The sequence below is a fragment of the Fukomys damarensis genome, unplaced genomic scaffold (genome assembly GCF_012274545.1).
Source record: "Fukomys damarensis isolate Sample0158 unplaced genomic scaffold, DMR_v1.0_HiC HiC_scaffold_5, whole genome shotgun sequence".
Taxonomy (NCBI): domain Eukaryota; kingdom Metazoa; phylum Chordata; class Mammalia; order Rodentia; family Bathyergidae; genus Fukomys; species Fukomys damarensis.
Window position 1 is genome coordinate 27,594,567 of NW_022900917.1, and position 17,583 is coordinate 27,612,149.

The window sequence follows — 17,583 nt, forward strand, 5'->3', positions numbered from 1 at the left end:
GGGATTTAGCTCAGTGGTGCCGCTGCCTACCTCATAAATGCAAGGACCTGAGTTCAATCCCTGGTACCACCCCCCGCCAAAAGAGTAAATGTATTTAACCATACTTGGCTGATAACAGAGCAAATAGGTGAATAATAATTCAAGCTGTAGCATGTTCAGTGAACTGAAAACAGAAAGTTGGTCCAGGGAAGGCGGAGGAACTTTTGTCTTGTAAAAATTAGAACCAAGGGGCTCCATAATCATCTGGCATCCGCTCAATGTTTTATCTGTGGTTAGACATGTACATGATAGGAACTCCAGGGATCTTCTGGATTCTCCATGTAAGGTCCCGGTCAACTGTGGGCACAATGTAACACTTGTGTTGAGTTACTCTTTGCACTAAGAAGTCATCTGCATAGGTTCCTTTATGTGTGCAAGGTAATCATTCAAATCGTGGATCCTTAGCAATCCTTACAGCCACTCGATACTTCTGTCCCAATTTCTCAATTTCAGCCATTACACAATCAGTTATACAAGGGATACACTTGGCATACAGACAGTCCATCATCGATTGTACTAAGTCCAATTTAGCTTTGATGGAAAAGTTGATAAAGTTGATATCAACCAGGATATGATAAGGGTGGGCCCAGCTGTGTATTATAGTGGAAGAATAAGCAGGAAGGATGTTGGGGGACTTCTCTTTCCTTTAGTGCACTGGGATCTTTCTTTTTCTTCTTTTTAGGTTTTAATCTATCCTTTTCTTTGAGTCTCTCATCTCTGAGACTAAGCATTCGCTTCATGGTCGCATACTTCCTTGCTTTCTTTTGTTTCCCCATGTTCACGGCAGACACCAGTTTCTTCCCTTAATTCTTTAACTCTGAAATCAATGATTTTATTCTGTCTTTTAAATCAGTGGAATAAGAACCTACACAACCCAGATGTGACGGGGCACACCTATAATCCCATCATTTGGGAGGCTGAGGCAGGAGGATCCTCTGGAGTTCGAGGGCAATTTAGACTACATAGTGAGTTCAAGGATAGCCTGAACTATATAGTGAGACTCAGTCTCAAAACTTGTTATAGAGAAGTTGATCAGTTATATATATATATATATATATATATATACAGTACTATTTATGTCTATATTATATTATATTTATTTATTTATATAAGTACTAGGACTTGAACCTAGGGTTTTCTCACTGAGCTACATCTCTGGTGCTTTTTAAAATTTTTTAAATTTTAAGCCACAGTCTTGCTAAATTGCTAAATTGTGAAATTGTATAATAACTTGCAGTCCACTTGCCTCGGCTTCTCAAAGCCCTGGGATTACAGGGATACATCACCACTTCCTGGCTATATTTCTGTTTTATATGTATAATTTCTGCCATATATATCTTAAGCCATTGCAATATGTTAGTTTTCATGTGAGGAACTTCTCAACCTAAAGTAACTGTTTTACCTGAACATTTGAATCATCCAGAAACTTGTAAATCACCAGTCAGGGCCCCATCTTTTCAGATTCTTACCACATTTGGCCAGGGTATGGCCCTACACTCATATTTTAAAAATGTACCTTAGGTATTTCTCTATATTGACAGCTTTTTTGATAGATCTAACTTTTCGTACCAAGGAAAGAACAAAATAGTTGAATTATGATTTTCAGACTGATCACCGAGTGACTATAACTAATTTTATATGATAACTATAAAGGTGTGTTAAATAAAAACATGAAAGTTTTAAGGAAGTTCTGAGTCATACATATCCCAGGCCTTTGATCTTTCTTTGATGTCCCTCTCAGCTGAGACGAGGTTTTGCTAAATAGAGAAGCTACAGGAATATTCTACTAGTTCTGGGGGCTTCTTGCAGCTTTGGTGATTTCATGTAAACCGCTTATAAACGTATTCTTTAACTGGGTAAATAATTGTAATGTGTTTGCACTTTAATTTTTTAAAAACAATTCATTTTTCTTAGCTAAAAATTAGTCTACAATAGATGGTAGGCCGCCTGGCATAGAACGAATTTTAATACATATTGACATTCCACCTTGCTATTGCTTTTCATTGCTATTTAACGCCCTGATTTTTAAATGGTGGAAAGGTAGGAAGTGGGGCCGGATTGGCAAAGGGGAGGAGCAGGAAGTGCAAAGAACAAAGCCAGTACTTGAACCGCTTCCGGTGTCGTTCAGGGTTTTGGCCGCAGGGCCATCCTGCTCTGGCCACACTCCAGGCAAAGTCTGCAGAGCTCCTAACACACGACAGTGTGATGCGCGAACATCCCACTGCTGCTGGGGATTTGGCTTTGTATTACACTCTCCAGTTGTGGCTGCCTGCTCAGCAATTTGAACTTTATCCCAAGGGCTCCGATGGGATCTTTTGACGGATTCCCTTTATCATATTCTGGCTCAGGATTTTAATTGGAATTTGCCTTGCACTATTGAGCCACATTTCTCTGGGAGCTTGAGGTTTTGGGTAAGAGAACTGTTCGCACTCTATCCTCATGGAATCGTCTAAGAGTAATACACTAGTGCTGTCCTCTTGACACAGGCTGGCGGATGGTTAGCGTGGAGATCATTGTTTTATTTTTAAAACTAAGTGCCTGGTCTAATTTCATAGCTTTGTTCCAGTCAAGACAGATTAAAGGATGTTTACACGATCCTCCCAGATAACCTTCGTAGCATCAGGCCCCGCATTTGGGTTTGACGCGTACAGATTCCCCTGTGCTTCCAGTTCCCAGGCAGACAGAAGTTCAAACTCTATCCAAAAGGATGTCTGTGCAAAAGACCCCTCAGAACGCCAGGACACAAGACAAAATGAAATCATGTGTGATTTAAATTTCCCTGGCTTACTCCACTGGACTTCTTAATTCCTTATCCAGTAAATAGTAATGTGGACGAATGAGATGGGCTGGGCCTGAATCCTGCTTCCCCCTTTACCAGTTTTGTTATCTTGGGCTTGTTTATTTTCGTCTTTGAGTTGATACTTTCTCATCCAAAAATGGGAATAACGTTATTGGATTACTAGGGAGATCATGTTTGTAAGGCGCTTAACCAACAAATGAAACAGTGCCTTCTCCATAGTAGGCCCTCAAGAAATGGTTATTAAAAGAACGACACAGCCAGCTGTTGTTACTGTGCTATGCTATGCTGAAACAATGATGGCTTTGGTCTCTGCCGTTCATGCGGTTGTTCTCCATCCAAAAACAAATTATAAAGTTTTCATCAAGAGCAAAGACTTTGATTTCCTTTTTTTCTTTCTTTTTAAATGTTGAGGCTTTAAATACAGAAAGTAAGTGCTAAGTACTTTCAAATGTTTCAATTTAAGATTTATGAGTCCTATAGAACAAACTCTTTATTTGTATAACATTAGCGAAAGATACTATTTCCGTTTTGGTTTTTGCTCTGCTTTGTATTAAAGATTATTCATCTTTTATGGGCAGGCCATTAAATAATCTTGAATTATTAAGTAAGAACATTCTTCCTTCTCAGTTATCTTTCATTCTTTCTGATTATGCCAGGGAAAGTGTGTTAATTCCAGATTATTAAGACTATTATCTAAAAAATGAGAACCAAGACCTATCATGGAAAAAGGTACAAGATCCCAGTAATGAATGTAACTGTACTGTACACCTAGAATGTACCAATAAACTCAATAAAAAGAAAAAAAAAGAGACTATTTTCTGAGTAACACCGTGTGATAACATAGAAGGCAGCGACCAGATTATAGCTTGTTTAGTATGAGTTAAATAATAGTATATTGCATTTATTGTGTACATCTTATATTTAACTTTTATTTTGATAAATGAAACAGGCTAGGAAAATACTATTTATTCAAATTTTATTTGAATAAAAATTGAGATATTTGAGCTGGGCATGATGGCACATGCCTGCAATCCCAGTACTCTGGGAGGGTGAGGCAGGAGGATTGGGAGTGCAAGCCCCAGCTGAGCAATTTAGCAATTTAGCTAAACCCTGTCTCAAAATTTAAAAGAATTGGGGCCAGGGATTTAGCTCAGTGATTCTGCCACCTGCCTCACAAGCACAAGGACCCGAGTTTGATTCCCCAGTATCAAAAGAAATAAAAAACAAAATATCATTAGGGGTAAGCTAGGAATGTAGTTCAGTGGGAAAGCTTTGGGTCCAGTCCCTGCTACTACAAAAACAAAAACAAAACCAAAAAACCACAAAACAAAACAAAACAAAAAAACTGTCTCTATCTATGATTTATCTATCATCTATCTTTAAAGATAAATATTACTGAGTAATAGTGCAGTTGATGTCTGCATATAAAAAGAATGGAACAACTGTACTTAACTTTAATTGGGAGTCTAGAGTAGATGATCTGCTCTTTTCCTACAGGCGTCAGGGCTTCTGAGTGGTGAGTAAGGAGCTGACCACTCTTTCAGTGTTCAGGGGAGCTCCTCTGCAGGGTGGTGACTCTGAAAGTGTTCTTCTACTGCTTGCCTTACTCTTGTGCGCTGCAAAGAACTGGAAGGAACTAAACAAGAAAGCAACACTGGAGGAGGAATTGGAAGAACATTCATTGTCAGATTGAGTATGTATATATGCTGTAGCGAAAATGAAAGACGTATAGTCTGAACAGAGGTCTTATACCATTTTAACCTAGCAACCAAGCTATCTTAGTGGCAAAGCTATCGGCCTTTTCATGGGGTTTTTGTCTCTCTGATGAATTAGATTCTTTCTTGCTTTCCACAGAAAACATTTCACTTTGTGGATTCCCCTGTCTGTCTATCTATTTGTGTATCTATTTTATTCTGGCATAATCAGAAAGAATGAAAGATAACTGAAAAAGAAGAATGTTCTCACTTAATAATTCAAGATCATTTAATGCCCCGCCCACAAAAATGAATAATGTTTCTATACAAAGCAGAGAAGAAAACAAAATGGAAGTAGAGTATCTTTTGCTAGTATTGTACAAATGCTCATATAGCTCTTTGTTTTGTCTCTTTAAACTGTTCTGAGATGTTTTTCTATTACCTCAATAATGTTTGCCTAGAGAATCTGAAATTATCACTGAAAGTAATAGAACATTTGATAAACATAAGACTTGTCAAATTAAAAGCATTAATGTAAAAGTGATAATTAGAGCATTGTAGTTTGAAAAATATTTTCCCTAAATAATATACAATTATGTAGTGTTCATGCAAATACTAAAAGTTGACCATAATCCATTCTTTATGCTTTTTATATGTTCTAAATCCCAATAATGGCCACTGAATAAACATGCCTGTGTTTCCTATTTAATTCTTCTTCTTTTTTTTAAAAGAATATTCCTATCAGGGCTAAGGATTTATGTGTGTATACTGAAACATGAGTACTGTGTAATTTACAGGAGTAGTGGAACAGGTCATTGTAGACAAAAGGAATCTCAGAGATGATCTACTTTTTTGTGCGCATTTTAGGAGCAGGCAGGTGGAGGCCTAGAGAGAGGATTAAATGAACTTGGCCAACATAACAACTCTAGCGGTTTCCCCAGCTGGGGGTGGAAGCATCTCTTAGACCCCCAGGTAAGAACTCCTCTATGTTGTTCACCTGCAGGCACATGAGGCTAGAAATCATTTGTTTTAATTTCCTGTGACATGTCAATATTCACAAATGCTTTATGAAAAAGAAGTATCTCTTTCAACTTAATACGACAAAGCCATTATTACAATTTATTCAACTTTTTATTAAACATTTCATAGTATATCCTCTAGAAGCTTTTGAATCCTAATTTATTACTAGATGTTAGCATGAGCTTTCTGCTCATGGCTCCCCATAACTGAGATCAAAGTTAGCATTAAAGCTTTCTTAGAATTGACTTTCTTTCTTTTCCTTTTTCAGGCATTTGAGGTGAGGAAATTGCACCTTCAGGCTGTAGTTCGTCAGGTGACCCATCATCTTCTCTTAAGCAATGTCTCTTCTTTTATATTTGTTCCTTAGATAAACAATGTTGCACATTTATTGCTGAAGGAAAGGTAGAAAAAGAAGTTTTTGCCTAAGCATACAATTTCTCCTTGAGAAATACTGAATCATATCAAGAAGTGTTTTAATCTGATGGATTGTTTCATATATAGAGATGGAAATCATTTTCCAAGACAATTTACGTCTGCAAATGGTTGGGCAAGTGCTTTATCCTTTATCTATATATCATGAGTATATTATCATGTGTGATATAATGATGTTTCGGTCAATGGTAGACTGCACACATAGCAGTGACCACATAAGATTATAAAGGAGCCGTAGAGTTCCTACCCGCTACTCACTGCAGCCAGTGTAAATGTACTACTCCTGGGTTGTGGTGATGCTAATACAAGCAAACATACTTCCTGTGCTGCCAGTTTGTACAGTCATGTGCAGGATATAATAATTGATTATAACAGTACGTGATTCACTGATTTATGTGTTTACTACACTACACTTTTAATCATTATTTTGAAGTGTGTTCTTCATACATATACTTAGAAAAAAGGCTTTGGTTTTTACAGTAAAACAGTATGCCAGGTTACACTAGCGGGAGTCTCATACCTCTCACTTGACTGCATCTCTTGCTTGCACGAGGAGGCCACATGGAGCTATTGCCCTATTCCACCTGGGTTTCTCTAAGTGCCTCTGTGATGTTTGCCCAGTAATGAACCCCATAATCCATTTCTCGGGGCATGTCCTCATCGTTAGACTATGTATGACTATACATAATTTATATGCATACGTGTATATAGAAATATGCACTTACACTCGATATCGTGTTTCTAGAGTATCTCTAAAGTATATTCCTGGCCCATGGTTGTTAGATGTAATCATGGAGTCAATGCTCTGAATCAGTGATCTAGCTGAGCAGTCAGTCCAGTGTGTGAGGAGGTGGATATACGAATTCTTCTGAACAATCCACTAAATATAAACAGCAGAACGTCATTCTGTGACCCATTATTCATTATTCATTTTTCAATTAAAAATAAAACTAAAATAATTGTCTGAAATATATTTAAATACATAAGACTGCACATGATAATTCATCTACTAAAATCGATATAAGCATCAAATTAAAAGGTTGATTTCCTATGGGGCTTTATTTTTTTAAATAAGAACAAATTCTGCGTAAGAGAAAAAAATGTCATGAAAACTCAGAATTTTTAGAATTTATTATTAATTCAAGGCTGGCTTCTATGTTAAAAATCAAAACAAGAATGCCTTCTCAAAGTACATATAAAAAACTAATTACAGAAATAAAAACAGCTAAAAGACAACCTTTCCGTAAAAGATAGATGAAAGTAACGTTGCATAACATGTTCTCCAGAATGGAAGAGGGAAAAACATCTACTGAGAAGCATAAGTTTTTTGGTCAACATCCTGAAATATGAATGTGCCTTTCCTATCTTTGAAGGGATCAAGATTCTTAGCCTGATCATGTATTTGGGAGCTACCAAAACTTTGGGGTGAAGTGAATTCTTTCCTCTGAACACTCTGAAGTTATGTGCAATGTTTTATGGGAATGCACACTAGTACATTTTTTTAAATGGGAAAATGACTCACAGAATCATTCAGACTCTCAAAAGGATTTGCGATTTGTGGCATAACCAAGATTAAGAACCACCACAGGGGATAATGCATGGAAGTCTTTTGTGAATGGAAAGGAGACCAAGGGGAGGAGGGAAGGGAGAGTGAGGGAAGGCGAAGGCTTGTTAGAACAATTAAGACGTGTTATGTGCGTATACTGACACCCCACGATGAAAATGATCACTGTGTACTGCAAACGTGTACTAATAAACGTTAAAATTGGAAAGAAAAAATTTAAAAAGCAAATATACCAAATTTAAAACATGAGAGAATTTCTCAGCGATTGAGGAAAGACTCAAGGTAAGCCTCCAGTCTTTCCTGAAAAGGGTCCATAGTGTATGATCCCTTTTAAATGAAACCCTGGGAAATGCAAACTGTAATGACAGGTAGTAGATGGCTGTTTGCCTGGGAGCTGAGGGCGAGGCAATGGGAGGACAGACGGTATGTGTTGTGAAACTTTCACTTTTGTCTATTTAATTCTTGGGCTATAGCATTGAATAAATTCTTATTTTAGAACAAATCATTCCCTGGTTCCTAGGGATCGCATTTCCTAGTGATAGGTGGTGAGAGAAAAAGATTGCCAGGTCTTTGAAGATCCTTTTTAGTTGTGTCTACTTCATGTACATCTTTCCACACAGTTTTCTTACCAACAGCTCTAGTCACTTTCTCTCAGGGCTGATATCCAGGCCCAGCTACTTAGCTCTGCTCTTCAGCAACTTGGGAAAGAACCTTATTATTTCACTCATTATTAAGTGCAGTTGCAGACTAACCTACTTGTCACCCAAATCCAGCTATAAATACTACATAAAGCTGTCATGGAGGGACTTTTAATTGCCAGTGAACATCATAGGGAGCATTAAAATAATAAAAACGATGGCCATGATGTCCATTTATTATGTTTGATTATGCACCAGATTGTACTTTTAAAATATTACCTAATTTAATAGACACACAATTCTGCAATAGGCCTTACTCTTATATTACCAGATGAACAAAATGAATATATAGCAAAATTAGCAAATAGCCCAAGGTTATGCAATTATGAAGCAAGAAGGAAGAATTGGCACAAGTAGATCTCACTCCACAGAGAAAGTGCTGCTTCCCCTCAGTTTACTGATTTTTCAAATAGTAACCAATACTGAAAACTCTTATTAATTGCCAATTGGTTTCTCACCGACTTACATCTTTGGTTGATTTGAATTTCTTCTCATATTCCCTCCTATAAAAGAATCAACTTGCCACGGAGATAAAGAAAGACAACAAAAGCTGGGATAATCCATCACCCCAGACAATATATAAATTATTTTATTAATATTCACCAAGATGGGGACAAGTTAAAAACTAACTCTTCAGAGAGCATGATTGCTATTATTTTTCTGCTAAAAGGTATCATTATTGAAAGTCATTTAAAAACATTATATAAGTATGATTTTCACACCTTGCTCAGATATTTTACTCACCAAAAGTATTACTTGGCAGTGATGGGTGGAAGACACATCATTTTATGAAAAGAAGAAGCCATCATATTTCTCAATTGTTTTAATCATATAATGCTATAGTAGGTTTATAATACTGTAGACTATAATTATAAATATAATATAGAATTCTTTCATCTTTACTTATACAAGGACTAAATCTTTTGATATTTTTAATAAAAGCATTTGTACACCCAACTATCTTTATTTTATTTTATTTCGTTTTTTAGTTTTTTGAAACAGGGACTCATTATGTAGTCTAGGCTGGCTTTGAACTCACTATGTCACCCAGGCTGCCCTGAACTTAATTTGCAGTAATCCTCCTGCATCAGTGTCCTGAGTGCTGGAATTACAGGCATGCACCACCATCCCCTGCCTTCCTCCTACTTTTATAGACTCAAAGTTGCCATTGCTTGATATTTAACTTCTGGGACTCTTAACTACCAAGGAAGGACCAACCTGAATTTATTGCCTCTTGAAAGACCCACCCTTTCCATAACCACAGCCCTAAATCTGTCCAAATACCAATACTGCCCGCCAAAGTCCTCTAAGTACTGGCACTGCCAAAGAGATCTACTCCTCAGCTTTCTGTGAGCTCCCCTCAGCGAGTGGGGTCCCACTGTGTCCGCACATGGAGTCTGACAAAGTGTGGCCTTTGAAGTTGCAAACTTTTTAGAATAAAATACATATTGTCATGTGTGATTTCTCTTTTTTATTTTAAATCATATGCTATATGGTGTTTCTATTTACATACATGCATGCATTTGTGTGTGTATAATAAAATCAGAAACAAATTTCCCCACCCCCATACTCTCATTGTTTCCTATTTTATCTTTGTTTCCTGTTCAGCCTCAAACTTCAAACAACAGATTTATTAACTGTTTATATGTATACTCCCCCCTAGTTGCACTGGGTCATCCGGTGTTTGGTTTACAATGTTCAGAAATTCAAAAGGATAGAGAAGACCAGCAATAGCAATTATTTTTAAACTAGTGTCTTTTCCTGTTACAATAACAGCTAATTTATATATTCTTTTTCCTGGCCAGTTCTTCCTGAGTCTATCTAAAAAAGCTTGTGGAACTTAATTCAGAAGACAGACAGTCTAACAATTTACCTGTGCACCAAAAAATCAAGAGGACAGCAATTCAGAAAAATTTTAAGAAGAATTTTTCTTCCCACAACTGTAAGATAGCCAATGTATTTGGAAGCTTGGAGTAAGTATGGAAAGATTTAAATGAAGTGCTTACAACATGTTAAATCTGTTTTTAGTGGGAAGATTATCTTCTTTTATAATGCACAGGCTTTGATTTCTGTCTGGTATTTTTCACCTAAATGTAGCAAGAAATCAATTTTTCAGTTTCCTAGATATATAGCATTTGCAGCTATAATTTTCTGTCTATACTCACCAACTTGATGAGTGAACAGTTTAGTATTTGACTAATCATTTAGTGGGATCTCCTAATTTGACTGATCATTTAGCATTATTATCATCAGATAATTTATCATTATTATTTCATTAGAGTTGCTTCAATATGTTCTACTTCAGAAAGGATATTCAAGTGATTTAAGGACTTGATAAAAGCACTGACACTAATCTTTCCTGAAGTGTCATCCCTTCGGTGTTATGTGTCCATTCTGTTGTATCGTTGTGGTAGTATGACTTTACAGGTATCTACATGTGTATGTGCAGGTTTACTGATATATGATTGATAGACAATAAGTTATATATTTAATGTATACAGTTTGATAAAATTGAACCTATTTTGAATGTATTAAACTATATTATTTCATGAATGTAGCTGTTTTGGTATAGTAGTATTTTATCAAATAAATTTTTAAAAAGAGAAAACTTTTAAATAAAATTACAATTTAGATGATTAATCTGAAAATTTGCTTCATTTTATTGACCCAATTTAATATCCTTATAATGTATATTAGGTGGTGAATAGACTGAAATAAATTTTATAGCTATTCTAAAATAACTTGTATCTTTATTTACTTGTTTTAACCTAACTTTTCTTTATGCTATTTTAGTAGTAACCTTCATATTTGTGCAGTCCAAATTTTTCATGACTTACTTTTATAAATTCTGCGATGCATTTTTTTGGCTTCTCATGCTTTTAGAGCTAGTATTCATTTGACCTGATTACCACATGCACAAATTTAAAGGCAAACAAACCTTTCATCAGCTCTCATACTAAAAGCACTTGTGATCTGAAGATGTATGTCTTTCTTATATTGGCCTGTAAGCTAGCTGATACATTTAAAAAGTTGTGTCGTGAGAAATCCTGTCCTATCAGTTCCGCCTGTCCAGAAGGTGACCCAGCCATGTGACTGGTCCATGGCGTGTCCTGAGGTCTGTAGGAGGAACCGTGATGCAGTCTCATGAGTCTGTGTGGAGGCATATTCCCCTCCTGCATCCCCGCAACGGCACCCGGCAGAGAACAGATTACAACTTTCCTAACGTATTTTCTGAGTTCTCAAGTGAGCCTTTTGTGTGTGGAATCTCAATGCCCGGTCCCTGGTTTTTCTGCGCTCATAATTAATCTATTTCTGAGCTGTGAAACCTTGTTTTATGTCCCAAATTGATACTGATATTTTTAACGTCTCTGTTTCTTCTGGCACTACTTCTTTTAAAGATAGTAATGCAGTTTGTAAGCCTCTGACATCCAAACAATGTAAGGGGAATGAAGTACTGTTTTCTATAGTATCTTCCCCTTGTAACTTCAATGTAAACATTTATGCTTTTATAAAGCTTTTTTTTTGGTACCAGAGATCATACTCAGGACCTTGAACTTGTGAGGCAGGCAGTGGAACCACTGAGCTAAATCCCCAGCCCAAAATAAGCTTTCTGTGTCATTGCTCCCAAACAACTGTTATGTTCTCAGGAGGTGAGTGGGCCCAAATATATGTGTGTGTGCATGCGTGTGTGTGTGTGTATAGTATATTATATATATTATATAGTTTATAGAGTATATAATGTATAGTGTACAGTAAGTATAGAGATAGTCTGTACTATATATATTATTTGTAACATATATTTTATAATTTATATACAATTACAGTCTAATAGATAAATAGATATACATAGATGATAGATGATAAATAGATATACATAGATAGATAGATAGATAGATAGATAGATAGATAGATAGATAGATAGAATAGTCTAAGTCCTTTCCAGGTAATTTAGTTTTGCACCTTCACTGAGCCAATAGAGTGCCCACATATAGCCAGTGCTTAGCAACTATTTAGAAAATTAATCTCTGCCCAAACCAAAGAAGGTTAAAGCACAATGCCTTATTATGTCAGGATAGAGGCAACATTAAAAGAAATGCAGAAATTAGTTGACAATTAATAACAGGTTCCACAATTTATTTAATCAGAGAGTTTTAAAGGTAAGCCATTATCGTCAGACCTGTGCCCTTTAGCCTGCGTGGTTCCCACACCAGTCCCTCCTCACGGTTTCTCCACTGAAACCAGCTGTTGCTGTCCTTGGCTCTCAGCTGAGACAGCTCTTGGGGCAGCAGAAGAGATTAGATCAAATTCCCAACTAAAATAGGGTAGGAAATGGCCTGCCCTTTGCCCCTTGGCTGACTACACACCAACCTTGTGTTTATAAAGCCTTCGGCACATCACAGAGGAGGCGTGGGGACCGAAAATTTGGATGACATATCCAAATTTCCCCATATTTGGGGCTCAGAAGAAGTCAGTTATCTATTTTAGTACTCTTTCTCTCTCTGAACAGTTCCCTGCCTCTGGTTTTGTTGAAACTAGGCTGAAATCTTCCTTTTGCTTTAAAAGGACATCATCACCTGAATTTTTTCAAAACTATCATTACTTAAAAGTTAATCATTTTAAAAGCCTAATTCCGAAAAGGGGAATAATCAGAACCATGTGTAAATTTAGGATTTTGTAGATTTGCCATTGTATTTTGAGGCCAAAGACTACAATTTCTTCCTTACCAATATTCCCTTTAATTCAGTTCATGTATTTTCTAATCCTTTTTGCTAGACTTTGGGGCCCAGGCTTGCTCTTTTACTGTCTCTTTTTCTCTCTCTATCCCTCTCCCTTTCCTTCTCTCTCTCTCTCTTTCCTTCTTTCTGCTTCTCCATCTCCCTCCCTCCTTTCCTATATAATTCAAAGGGCTCTGTTTATGTTTTTAAAACATCTTTGCTTAAATTCTTGGGAGGTATAGATTTGGGAGCTTTAATGTCTTCTCTCCAAAATACTCCTGGAGACCTTATATGAATGTTTAAGGGTCTAAGAAGTTATTCAGGGTCCCACAAGTGATTTTGAAAGCATATAACACACACAAATGAAGGCACAGGAGACAAAGGAAACTCCAGGGCCTTGTAGCCTAATATGACAGGGGTGTAAATTTTTCCCAGGACCCTTATGTGTCTTTATAAAGATTTCATTGCTCTTCTTTAGCTTCTCAAAGAAATCACTGGCAGGCAGGTGGCTGAAACATGCTGGTTTAGGCCTTTCCACTGCTCTGAATGTAATCAGTCTTATTTTGCCAGTAGGTTTAGTAGCCAGTTAACAAGGAGCCCTGTGTCAGTCCCTAGGGTGACTGTGTTTATTTTTATGTATAAGAAGATCAGGGCCGGGGATTTAGCTCAGTGTTGCCGCCACCTGCCTTCTAGCACAAGGTCCGGAATTTGATCCTGGTACCAAAAAAAAAAAAGGTCAGCAGCAGCAGTCTTGACCACACAAGCGAGGACTTGTTTTAATATATGTCCTTTTCCAAGGTCAGTCACTGACTCCTGGGTCGTGGGATTTCTTTGGGTCTTATACCTTGAGTGCAGGACAGCTGCTTTCATAAGGCAGGAGCTCCATGGGGCTGATGCCCATGCCCTTCCTGGGTAAATCTAGTGCCATGAGACACTGCCACCCCGACCATGACTCAGGAAAGCTAAAAACAGATTAATGGGAGAACTTTGTTCACCAAATATGTTATTATTAGTTTGAACAAGTTAAATATTAAATGAAGAAGCTATATTTAATGATGAAATCATTATTTCTATTTTATTTTACTTATTTTAGTGTCTCACAGGAATAGCATTCCTAGAATAACACTTTGGAAAATGCTACTGAAAGAAGAAAGTAGAAATTAGGTTTTAATCACAGCTGTTATATTCAGTAACCATTAATTTTTCATATACATCAGGTGCTTATGGACTGGTTTTACTTGTAATCTTTATTATGGGATCATCATTCTCACCTACAGAACTTTACTGGAAAACGTGTTTTTTTAAAAGAATTACTGCATCTGTGGTACTGAAATAAAATTCAGTAAACTTTTATGGGGCCCTTACTAGGTATAAGTTCTTAGGAATCAAGGAAAGACAAAAATAAGATAATTCTAGCTTTCACCGACCAAAATTTTGTGGAATTCAAAAGCTCATGTAATTTAAGTGCCCAACACAATGTCCCTAAATTAACCTGGTGAACTGTACTGTACTGTGAGGTCATCCTCTAAGAGAGGCGCGAATAACCCGCACTGGGAGGAACGCTTCACAAACCAGGTGACTTGGGGTCGAGGAACATGAGGTAGCAGGTAGTGTCTGTGGGGTGTGTGTTTTCCCCTGAAGAGAAAAACAGAAGAAAGCAAGAGCAAAACAAGGCGAGGTTACAATGCAGGAGTTGTTCCGCGAGCTGTGAGCCATGGAGATGACAGGCGGTGGAGGGCATTGGGGTCTCAGCAGCAAGGGAAGAGAGGAAGGTCAACTGTGAACAGGTGACTGGCCTCACATGACACCAGAAGGCCTAAACTCTTGGCTCCAAAGTTGCATCGGTATAGAGATTTATGGCCTGCAGGAAAAAATGTATTAGGGGACCTTTACAGTTTTTTGTTTTGTTTGGGGGATTTTTTGGAGGAACCACTGAGCTAAATCTCCGGCCCGAACCTTTTTTATTTTTATTTTTGGTACTGGAGATCCAACTCGGGACCTTGCGTTTGCAAGACAGGCAGCGGAACCACTGAACTAAATCCCCAGCCACTTTGGTTTTTTGAAACAGGGTCTCGCTATGTAGTTCAGGCTGATCTTGAATTTACCACGTAGCCCAAGCTGGACTTGAACCCGAAGCGATCCTCCTGCATCTGCCTCCCAAGTACTGGGATTACAGGAGTGCACCACCAGGCCCAGCTAGAGTTTATTTTTTGTATCTTTCCTCTAAAATACCTATTTTAAATGTGCTTTTTAAAATGGAGCTATTAGTGGAAGCGTGCATGGATATCTTATGCCAATAAATACATATTAATTGGGAATCTATGTTTGACATTTTCCCTGATGGAGAATATAGTCTAAAAGCATGCAATAACAGGGCTGGGGCTATGTGACTCCGTGGTCAAAATTAATAATAATAATAATAATTGCATGGGGGCCACTGCAAAGGATACAAAATTTCAGTTATACAGAAGGATTAAGTTTGGGATATCTATTACAAAATATTAAAATATGATAATGACAATTAACAATATATTATATATGAGCTGGGTGTGTAGCACATGCCTCTATTCCCAGCACTCTGAAAGCCAAGGCAAGAGGATTGCCGTGAGTTCAGGGCCAGCCTGGGCTCCATAGTGAATTCAGGGTCAGCCTGAACTACAAAGGGGGAACTTGCCTCAAAAAAACAAAAGAGAAAAACATTTTTTAAGATATATATTATATACTTGAAAATTAATGAGTTGACTTTAAATGTTCTTATCACAAAAATAAGTATGTGATGCAATAGCTATGTTAATTATACTGATTTACCATTTCTACCATATATATATATATATATGTATATGTATATATATACAAAATAATATCATAAGATATATAAATATATCATAAGATATGTTTTTAATTTTGCAATTAAATAATTAAATAAAAATTAAATTACTCTGAAAAATATGAGGTTAGTGTTACGAATGACTCTTCTTACCCAGCCTCAAGTAGAAAGTGGAAAAAATATTTACTTCTGAATTAGATAAGGGAAGTTACTACACCTACAAGGATCTAATGATGCAATTTAATTCAGTCTTTCTAGAGATAACACTGAGCCTCCAGTGAAGGGAAATTACTGACAGAGGCTTATGCAGGGGTGATGAAATGAAAGAGTTAGGTGAGGCTAATCTATCAAATTTGTATCATGAGGGCCAGGGATTTAGCTCAGTGGTTCGGTGGCCTGCTTTGCAAGCGCAAGGACCTGAGTTCAATCCCCAGTACCAAAAAAAAAAAAAAAATTCTATCATGATTCCACGTGCTTATTCTTCACCGATGACATTCCACCTTTTACAATGGTCTTTCGCCAATTGCGCATGTATCCTGTGTTCATGGCACTGAGAGAAAAAAAAAAAACCCAGATAACTGAAGTATGCTGAAAAGATGTGTAACGTATACCATAATGACAGGAGCACTCATGGCACATTGAAGAGAGAATTTTTTATCTGGAAAGGGGAACTGCTGTATTCCTTACTCTCCAAACCAACAGAGGAAACGATGCCCCTGCCATGTACTAAAGAGAAGCCACTGGGCAGGAGGCTTGTGAGGAGCACGGGTCCTTTCAGACCTCACTAGAATCATTAACTCAGAGCTGAAATTCTTTTCTTTTTTTTTCTTGTACCAGGGATCATCGAACTCAGGACCTGGCATTCACAAGGCAGGCACAGTGCCACTGAGCTAAATCCCCAGTTCCAGAGCTGAAATTCTTACAACGTGATGGTGCATTGCTTTCCAATTTCCTCTTTATAACCTCTTTCAAAATGTTAGGAAGGAATCGTATCTAGGCAATAGCACATAAAATCAGCTTTAAGATGAAAAGTTTTTGTATTTATTGATTCTGCAAATGGGTAGGGATGGTTTGTGTGTGTGTTTAACTATTTCAGGAAAGTCAAAGTCATATTTTATTCAAATCATATTTTAAATTAGAGGCCACAAACTGGCAGCCCATGAGTAGAACTTGACTTACAGATTACTTTTGTCTTCTCCCCCGTGCCCGTGTACTTTCTTCTATCATTGAAACTACAATTTTTAATTTTGAAAATTTAAACAAAACATCGATATATGCTTTACCTAGACTCACTAATTTTTACATATTTCAGCATGCTTTGTCGTTTTATCTTACACACCCCCACAGGTTTTAACAATAGATTTTATACATTATTTCCCTTTACACCATAGCTCTTCAAAGGTCACAGCTGGTCTGAGAGATACAAATTCTTCTTACATGTTATTAAGGGGAGACTCCTGACCATAAGCTCCACAGGGTTACTTTTTCAATATGTATTTTCTCAAAACAATGATAACCCCATAAATTCAGTATAATATTCATTTTAGATTTTTTTTTTTTTGGTACTGGGGATCGAACTCGGGTCCTTGTGATTGCAAGGCAGGTGGCAGAATCACTGAGCTAAATCCCCGGCCCTCATTTTAGAAAATTTAATATTAATTTTTTATCTTGTTTTCTATATTCCACTTTCATCCCCTCATTTAGTAAAACTTGTGAAAGCAATTTCCCCCCAGGCAGAATGCCACCTGGGATCAAACATTTAGCTATTATGATGATTTAGTTCTTTTAATCTGG

At 37.1% G+C, this 17,583-nt stretch overlaps 1 long non-coding RNA gene and 1 pseudogene across 1 annotated transcript; one reads left to right on the forward strand and one right to left on the reverse strand.

Moving 5' to 3' along the window:
- Nucleotides 1–217: 217 nt before the first annotated feature.
- LOC104849849 lies at nt 218–827 on the reverse strand (annotated as a pseudogene).
- Nucleotides 828–4,368: 3,541 nt separating this feature from the next.
- LOC117284439 lies at nt 4,369–17,366 on the forward strand. Its single transcript, XR_004515523.1, has 5 exons — nt 4,369–4,532; nt 5,401–5,505; nt 5,822–5,866; nt 10,053–10,220; nt 16,627–17,366. It is a non-coding gene; the product is annotated as an uncharacterized LOC117284439 (long non-coding RNA).
- The last annotated feature ends 217 nt before the right edge of the window (nt 17,367–17,583 follow it).